Below are 9,362 nucleotides of genomic sequence, written 5' to 3' on the forward strand. Positions count from 1 at the left end.
TAGCTATTCCTAATATTATATTTTTTTTTTGTAATTTACAAAATTACTCTATATTAAATTCCCAATTTTTTTTTCTAGTCAATCTCTCAAATTCTATAAATTTTGTCGAATCCATAATTTATATCATAAAAAATGTGAAAAATAGAAAAAAAAGGAAAAACGTTAAAAGATGTAAAAATACGAAAAATATGAAACTGTTAAATTTATGTTTTAGGAACTGCTACATTATTATTGTATTATGTTTAGAATATCTTATCATGTATTTTTTTATAAGTATGATTTAGTCAGTTGCTTGAAGTGGTTATTAAATCACTGATTTCTAGGTGATGCAGGGCATCTTTCCATGGGATCGGGTCCGTACGAGGGAAGTCGAAGGAAGAACCAAGCACGAGCAACAAGCGAGTAAAGAGGCCAAAACAGGGCCACATAACAGTTCAACAGTCAAGGCACGCCCCGCGTAGAATTGGGCACGCCCTGCGTAGAGTGAGTACTGATCCAGAGAGGAGCTCAGCAGCCAACATACGCCCCGCGTAGAAATAGGCACGCCCCGCATGCCTTCAGTTTAAGGAACTTGCTCCATACTCCATACTCCCTCCTTATTTACAATCCCGCCACTCCATATTTACAACCCATGCCACTCCCTATTAACTATTCATGTCACCCCTTTATATTTAATCCCTTTTACCCTTATCTTATTATTTTTAAGTAGTTATATTCTTTACCCTTTATTATAATTGGGCAATTAGGTTTTAGATGATATAAATTCATCTCTTTGTCATTGTAATGGTTAACTTTTTTATCAATCAAATATTAATCTTCTTCAAGAAGCTTGTTAAGGTTTTCACCTTCAACAATGGGGGATCTTTGATTTCCTACGGATTTAGTCCGTAAAACCCGGGATTCACTCCTTCTAGTTCAGCTAGAGAAGAAATATCTTTGTAAGTTTACGATTAAAACTTTCAGATAAAACTGATCTGTATCAGTAGGAAGTAGTTATTGAACAGTTATTCTGTAACTGTGTTTCTGCTGTATTTAAACTGAGTATCAGATCAATAATACATATACTTTCCACAGCAAATTGAGTTGTTATCAAATCATCTCATCCATTTTCCAACAAATGGTATAAGAGCTCCCTTCTTGAGGGACTTGTGAATTTGTTATTATTTCTTTTTCTCTTCTTCTTTTATGGATTTGTTAGAAACTCCATTTACTGCATTAGCACCACCTGTTTTCAATGGTGAAGGCTATCATATTTGGGCAACAAGGATGGAAGCACATCTAGAGCCTAATGATCTCTAGGAAGCTGTTGAAGAGGACTACGAAGTTCCTCCATTGTCCGAGAATCCAACTATGGCGCAGATAAAAAATCACAGGGAGAAGAAATCAAGAAAGTCGAAGGTCAGGGCTACGTTATTTGCTGCAGTTTCATCTGATATCTTTATCAAAATCATGACAATGAAATCAGCTTTTGAAGTCTGTAATTTCTTGAAGAAGGAATTTGAAGGAGATGAGAAGATCAAGGGAATGAAGGGATCAAAGAATTTGAATTTCAAAAGATGAAGGATTCAGAAATTGTCAAAGAGTATTCAGACAAATTGCTTAGCATTGCTAACAAAGTAAGATTACTCGGTATTGAATTTCCTGATTCTAGATTAGTTCAAAAGCTTCTTGTGACTGTTCCTGAAAGGTTTGAGGCAACCATTTCTTCTCTGAAAAACACTAAGGATATGTCAAAAATTAGTTTGGCAGAGTTGTTGAACGCTTTGCAGGCACAAGAGCAGATGAGACTTTTGAGGGATGAGAATTTTGTTGAAGGTGCATTATTTGCAAAAGGTCAATCCAGTCAGAGAGAAAAAAGGATGAAGTACAAGAAGAATAAATCTGACTTTCCTCCTTCTCATCATTGTGGGAAGAAAGGTCACCCACCTTTTAAATGTTGGAGAATACCAGATCAACAATGTGAGAAGTGCCAAAAGATGGGACATCATCAAAAGATTGACAAAAGCAACACTCAACAAAATTCAAAAACCCATAAGAAAAATGTTGCTCAAGTTGTTGATCACGAAGAAGATGAGTATCTTTTGTGGCTTCATGTTTTGCTCCTGGAAATTCAAGTGATAATTGGCTTGTAGATGGCGGATGTACGAACCATATGACTTATGATCGCGCATTGTTCAAAGAGCTAGATACATCAGCAGTTTCCAAAGTCAAAATTGGAAATGGAGAATACATTTCAGTAAAGGGAAAAGGTATAGTGGCTATTAAGAGAACTTCAGGTACAAAAATAATCAAAAATGTATTATTTGTGCCTAACATAATTCGGAATTTGTTAAGTGTTGGCCAACTTCTTGAGAAGGGTTTCAAAGTTTTATTTGAAACAAATCACTGCATCATAAAGGATTCAGCGGACAAAGATGTCTTCAAAGTGAAGATGAAAGGCAAGATCTTTGCATTGAATCCATTGAAGAGGAGCAAAAAGTGTTTATTGAAACACAAATTAATTCAGAAGTCTATGAAAAGATGATCTCATCAGGTTTGAGTTCAAAATTTTTGAAAGAGGCGTTGATTCAGTAGAAGGAAATTCAAGAGGAGGCTGAGGAGAAAAATCCTACTGGTACTACTGCATTTGCTTTAGCTGAAGAAGAAAATGTCAGGGATCGAAAAGAAGATGAAGAAGGGGACCTTGACGATTTTAATGGTTTCTCTGAAACTCAAACTCAGTTTGTTGATTATGATGAGATTGATGAGCATGAGGAGAAATTACTTGAGTCATTTTTGTCCAAAGACGCATGTCCACAGCGAACACTTGCAGACCTCATTATTAAAAAAAAAAAAAACAGGACACACTTCTTTAGAGTTCCTTAGAGAAAAGTTTGGAGTTTGAAGTAACCAAAGCAAGGAGTGTTAAATTTATGCTTTAGGAACTGCTACATTATTATTGTATTATGTTTAGAATATCTTATCCTGTATTTTTTGATAAGTATGATTTAGTCAGTTGTCTAAAGTGGTTATAAAATCACTAATTTGTAGGAAATAGTTATTGAACAGTTATTCTGTAACTGTGTTTCTGCTGTATTTAAACTGAGTATCAGATCAATAATACATATACTTTCCACAACAAATTGAGTTGTTATCAAATCATCTCATTCATTTTCCAATAGAAACATAAAAAATGTGAAAATATCACAAAACATGAAAATATGAAGAAAAAAACGCGAAAAACATGAAAAAGTGAACAAACACGAAAGATACGGAAATGCAAAAAAAGCACACACGAAAAAACAGAAAACAGGAATAATGCGAAAAAGTGATAAAACACGAAAAATACGAAAATGCGAAAAATGCTAAAATATAAAAACTTGAAAATACGAAAAACGCAAACAAAAAACAAAAATAAGTTAAAAAATACGAAAAACGCGAGTAACACGAAAAGGTAACAAAATACGAAAAGTACAAAAATGCGAAAAAGGGAATAACAGAAAAACTAAAACGTGAAAACACGAAAAAATGTAAAAAAACATAATAACGCGAATGACACGAAAACGTGACAAAACGTGAAAAATACGAAAATGTGAACAAACATAAAAAATAAGAAAACTTGAAAAGCACGAAAAAACGTAAAATAAAATGCAAAAAAAAACAAAAATATGAAAAAACGTTATAAACACATTTTTCACATTTTCGTGTTTTTTACATTAAAAATAGTTTTTCACATTTTTATGTTTTTAACGTTTTTTTCACGTTTTCGTGTTTTTCACTGTTTCATGTTTTCTTGTTTTTACAATTTTTTGCTTTTCATAATTTTCGCATTTTTGCAATTTTGGCGTTGTCACGTTTTCGTAATTAAAGTTTTAAAAGAAATAAGAAATTACATTTGAGGGTAATTTTGTTTTATGAATAAAAAAAAATTATGCATTTCATTCTATTTTATTCCACAAACTCAACGTAGAAATAGTTATTACTTAGTAATTTTTATTCCATTATTTGCTATTCCATTCCCCGAACCAAACATATGAGACTGAAATATGGTGTTGACGAATCAATTAAGCTTATTATGTCGTAGTACAATTTCCAAGTGATGTGAAGTGTTGGTTTATAATTTTAAACGAACTATTTGAGCAAATGTAGTCATTTGGTTAAATTGGTGATCTATGACTACAACAACAATAAAGCCTTAGTCCCGAAATGATTCGGGGTCGGCTAACATGAACCATCATATAAAACTGTGAAATCAAGTCGTGTCAGCGACACAAATTCTCTCCCCTCACTCTTTCCTATCCACTACCATATTTTCCTCAATCCCCAATACACTCATATCAATCTCGATCATCCTCCTCCAAATTTGCTTAGGTCTCCCTCCAAGTTTGGATTGGTGATCTATGACTCCAATTATAAATTTGTTGTGATATCTGGGCTGGTTCTAACAATTTTCTTAAATAACTTGTTGATTTGTCGGGCTGAGTTTGCTTCATTTTGGATCCAACACAAAAAATGGGTTGTTAGGGACCTACACGGAAGGGGGTTTAAAATGGAATTCCCTTATTGAAACCGGGTCCATTAACACAAGTGAATAGTTGAAGTGCATAATGGTATAGCCTCCCTCATTCAAAAGTGACAGAAGAAACAGAAGAAGAGCAGCAGCAGCCAATGCTCCATAGATACGTTAGAGACAATAGACTGGCTATTTAGTGAAGTTGTGGCAGTAGTCCAGCCTAAATTACAACGACAACGATTAGACAACAAAAGAGCATTCCTAACTTCAAATTAAAAATATTACTGGCATTGACAGGAAAAGAATAAGAGGCATGTGGATATTGCAGAGTTGAAACTAAGTGTAATTAGAATTTGAGATTAACAGTAAAAGAAAGGCCCCTTTGTAGCTCCCTTAAATGTATGTTCCTAAAACATAGTTATTGAAAATGAATGGTAAGAGAGTTAAATTAACAGTGTCGTTTTCAAACAATAAATAAGCACATGGGGGTTCCTTATTTGCTACATTATAATGAGACCATAGTATGTAATGCTGCAGCATTTGGAGTTAATAGTATCTTAATTAGTTATGGAGGAGTGGACAGTGTCAATATCAGTGTCAGTTGATTTGATATGGGATTGGCAAGTTATGGTGCCAACCCTAAGCAATTTCTGCAAATGCAATGCTCATTTTAAACCCCAATAACTCTCTCTCTCTCTCTCTCTCATGATATATTACTAATTAATATGCATATCTGCTCCAGCATAAGCTCCTGCTGTCCTTTACCTGCTATTACCAACATTACCACACACGTCCTTTTCCACTTACTTTTTAAATTACTATTTTTCTTTATTTTCTTATATTTTCTATTTCTATTTCAATTATCCACCTTCATTTATCAGTGATATGATATCGTCACAAATAATACATGTCCTCATCCTAGAGGCATTAAATTAAACTAAATAAGGGTGTTTATGAACCAATCAAAAAATATCTGAATTCGTATCAAATTAAAATCAAAATCGTCCAATCCTATTTAGGATCAAGAAACCCCAAATAAAGTATAATACAAATCATCAAATAAAGATAATATTGTTTGACAAATCTATCTCTGAACATCCTATAAATACGACTTAAACATTGTAATCAATGTATATAAATACGTATATTGCAATTACTCTCAATTATTTAGACTCTATCATATACTCTGCTAACTTAAGCATTTGGATTAAATAAATTAAACTTTCATATGTAACAGAGGAAGAATATAATTGCTGGAAGAAAATTCTCTTGTCTTACTACTTTAATTCATAGGTATTTCTACATTATAGACATGACTATTGGTAAACACAATAACTATCTATAAATACAAATAACTCTTTTATGGAACAATACAACTCTTGATAAATACAGAAATAACTCTTGGACAATACAATGTACCAAATTAAATACTCTATTAATTATAAGTTTATTATTTCAACACACCCCCTTAAACTTATAAATTTTTTTTATCCATTAGTAACACCAAGAACAGTTCTTAATCCGCTAGATCTTCGAAGTTCATCGTTATTGACATGTTCACTCTAGCCGCCATCATCGTTATTGACCTGTTCACTCTAGTCGCCACCATCCATATTATTATCTCCATCATTTTCTTCGAAATTTGTCATCATCACTATTATCACTATGAACTGCTATTTTGAGTTTTGGATGAGGCACATAACTGGTGGTGCACCTTCTTTGTGAACTTGACACAATATTACTCATATCAATGCCATCGACTTCTTTCACTATTTTCTTTCTCTCTTTAACTTCCATAGTCATCACACGTGATTTGATTACCGTTTTTAGATGCTCAATGTCTTTACTATATGTTGGTGTTGAAATTTCCTTTTTCTTGTCACGTTGTTCAACAGATGATTGAGACTGACTATCATCAGAGGCATTCTCAGTGCCTTCTGCATTATTGTTGTCCTTCACTGCTTTTTCCATAAGCTTGCTTTGCTTCTTGCCTGATGCTTTGATTTCTTTTTGAACCCTCTTACTCTTTTTAGATACTTTCGAATTTTGTACCTTTCGCTTTGCACTAATTTCCTTCTTTGGTTTTACTTCATCTTCCTCTTGGTCATCCTCATCAATCTCTCTGTCTGAAGACTCCGAATTCTCATCAGCCCATAGCAATACGTCATTTAAATGATTGCTTATATATTTATTGTATCGACCTGCGTTTTGATCTGCTTGGGCCGTGAGGCATTGACACGTTGACTTGGGCTTGACTTTCTCTTGTGGGCCTTTGGGACATACAACTTGATGTCTTATAGATTTAAATAACTCAACATTGAACAACCACATTAGTACAAATAAATCAAAGCATTTAAATTTAATGTGTTGGAATATTTTTATCATGGAGATTTAATTCTTGTTAAATAATTTTGTCAAATCAAAATCATGTGGAAAGGTGTTTCAACAAACTCCCCGATTTTGATGTTGGCAAAAATATTCAATAAGGAACTCAGTGTTGAACTCCCCCATGATGATTGACCTTTTCTTAACTTCTTAAGATTCTCCCCCGTAAGGGTTGAACTACTGACTCAGTTTTACTTTAAACATTTCAAGGTTTAATCAAGCAAGTCTAAAGTCAGTTTTCAGAGTTAGGTCAGTACTTGGATCAGTCTCACTTTACTTAGTTTCGATATTAAGTTAAGCAGAAGATTAAGTTCAGATATCAGAGTAGGCTGAGTGAGTTAGTTGAGGCTGAGTAGTTTTACTCAGTGGCCAAGTACATGATTAATTCTATGTTTTCAAGCTTTAGTTACTTTGTTCAATTCGAATGGGAAGACATGTGAGACAAGTCATGAATCTAGATCAACACAACAGATAAGCATAAAGCGATAAACAGATAACACAGATGTTTAAATAGAAGATACGATAATATATTAACTCAGCAACGCAAGAAACATGTAGTCAGCAAAAACTAAGTTTACACAAGTGAAAACATTTATCGTCTAATGTTGACAGAAACTTGGTTCGATTTGGATTTTGTTTGCTGACTGGTCTTTGTTGCATCTTGTTGCTGAGGTTGAGTGCTGGGAGGGACAGCAGAGGTGGAACCAGGATGATTCTTCTTTTGAGTTCCTTCTGCCGGTTGTTTGTTTTTCTCCCCCATTTTGCCAACATCAATGGGCTGAGGGACAACTGCATAAAACTTCCCTTGATCAACAACACGAGCCAACAAAGCTGAATACTGTTGGATTTGAGCTGTACTGTGCTTAACCCGTCAAAGACTTTGATCCCACTAGCCATGTTGGACGCCGGAATGTCCATGTGGGAGCTGATGACACTGAGTATAAATTGAAGGGACTTGCCCATCCACCTCATGGTGTCAGTCATCATGGCGTAAGACTGATGGTACATCTTGAGCAAGGCAGCATCATAGTGATGGCGCTGATTGGATTGATGTGTGACGTGTTGATAGGTGGCCTTGGAGAGTTGGAAGATTTCAGATGACTTTGCCTGGTCGGTTTTCATTTCTTCATGGGATAGGCTGAGCATACGAATAGCTTCAGCGATTTGCTCGATAGTGCACTGAGAAGAAGATGAAACCAAGTATCTGGTGGTAGTGAGCTCAGTGCTGAGTTGAGTGAAGGCTTGAGCTACTTGTGCAGACTGAGCCACACCAGAGTTTGCAGCAGATAAGGCATTTAACTTTCCTTTAATGGTATCCATATGGTGCACCATATGCAGATGAAGGTTAGCCATCTTTGTAGCGAACTCCTGCTTTGGCTGCTGAGCAGTCATATCAGTTAGCACACACAAAAGCTCCTTAAGACTTTTGAGTTCAGTCAGAAGTTGCGTTATGGTGCTCAGTTGAGTAGGCTCAGCAGAATGACACTCAGCATCAGATGCATGAGTTCATTGTATGTCTGCGATCAGTTCTTGAGCAGCTTGGAGGATTCTTTTTCCAGAGGCGGAAGTAGTAAGTAAGTTGAGTGGATCAGCTGATGGAATCTCAGGAATTGAATTCTGGTTGGCAGCGGGTGTTTGGATATTGGGTAGCACACCAGAAATGGAGGTGCCCTCTTGATTATGTGAAGGTTGGGGAATTGGAAAGGCAGACTCAATGTTGAGACCAGCAGCATGCGCTGACTGGTTTGCTGATTGTTCAGTAAGAGGATTGGTTTGTACAGTAGCAATGTCTACCTGCTCAGTATCATTCTGGAGCTGAGTATTGACTTGTGGAGGAGTCAACTCGAGATTGTCCTGGGCAGGAGTTTTCTCAGGTACTTGTTCATTTTCTTGAACAGTAGGTTCTTCGATCACATGCTTAGTTGAGGCATGAGCAGCGGTGTCGGTAGATTTCTGACCCTGAGGAGCGTCAGCTTTGGCATGTTCCTGACTATAAGAAACAGACGTTTGTTTTTCCTTGGCTAGCGAAGACTTGGCATTAGGTTTGGAGAAGAAATTGAAATCCAGGTCAGTCAAATTAACAATAGGATCATGCAGAGGGGAATCATCCGATATATCAAACACTGGTGGTTTGCGTGATTCCTTTTTTAATCTCCTTTCGCTGCCATCCTTGGATTGTTTTGGAGACGGAGTTTGATCAACAGTGATGATGTTTGGGACATCCTCAGTTTGTTCTTCAACAGTTGTGGTATTTGCAGGAGACCCAATTTCCGACTCAGCAACTGGTTCTTTAGTGGTTGAGTTGGTTGGTGCTTTCTTCATTATCTTCTCAGCAGAGACAAACTTTTCTTGCTGAGTATTAGAGGTGGTTTCAATGTTATCAGTTTCCTGAGCTCGCAGAAAGAAGGAGTCCTGTGGAACAGCAAAACCAAGAGGAATTGCGTTCAATGGTGTATCTCCAGAACCCTTCTTCCTCTTTAGGGGT

The sequence above is a fragment of the Euphorbia lathyris genome, chromosome 2 (genome assembly GCF_963576675.1).
Source record: "Euphorbia lathyris chromosome 2, ddEupLath1.1, whole genome shotgun sequence".
In the NCBI taxonomy this organism is placed as follows: domain Eukaryota; kingdom Viridiplantae; phylum Streptophyta; class Magnoliopsida; order Malpighiales; family Euphorbiaceae; genus Euphorbia; species Euphorbia lathyris.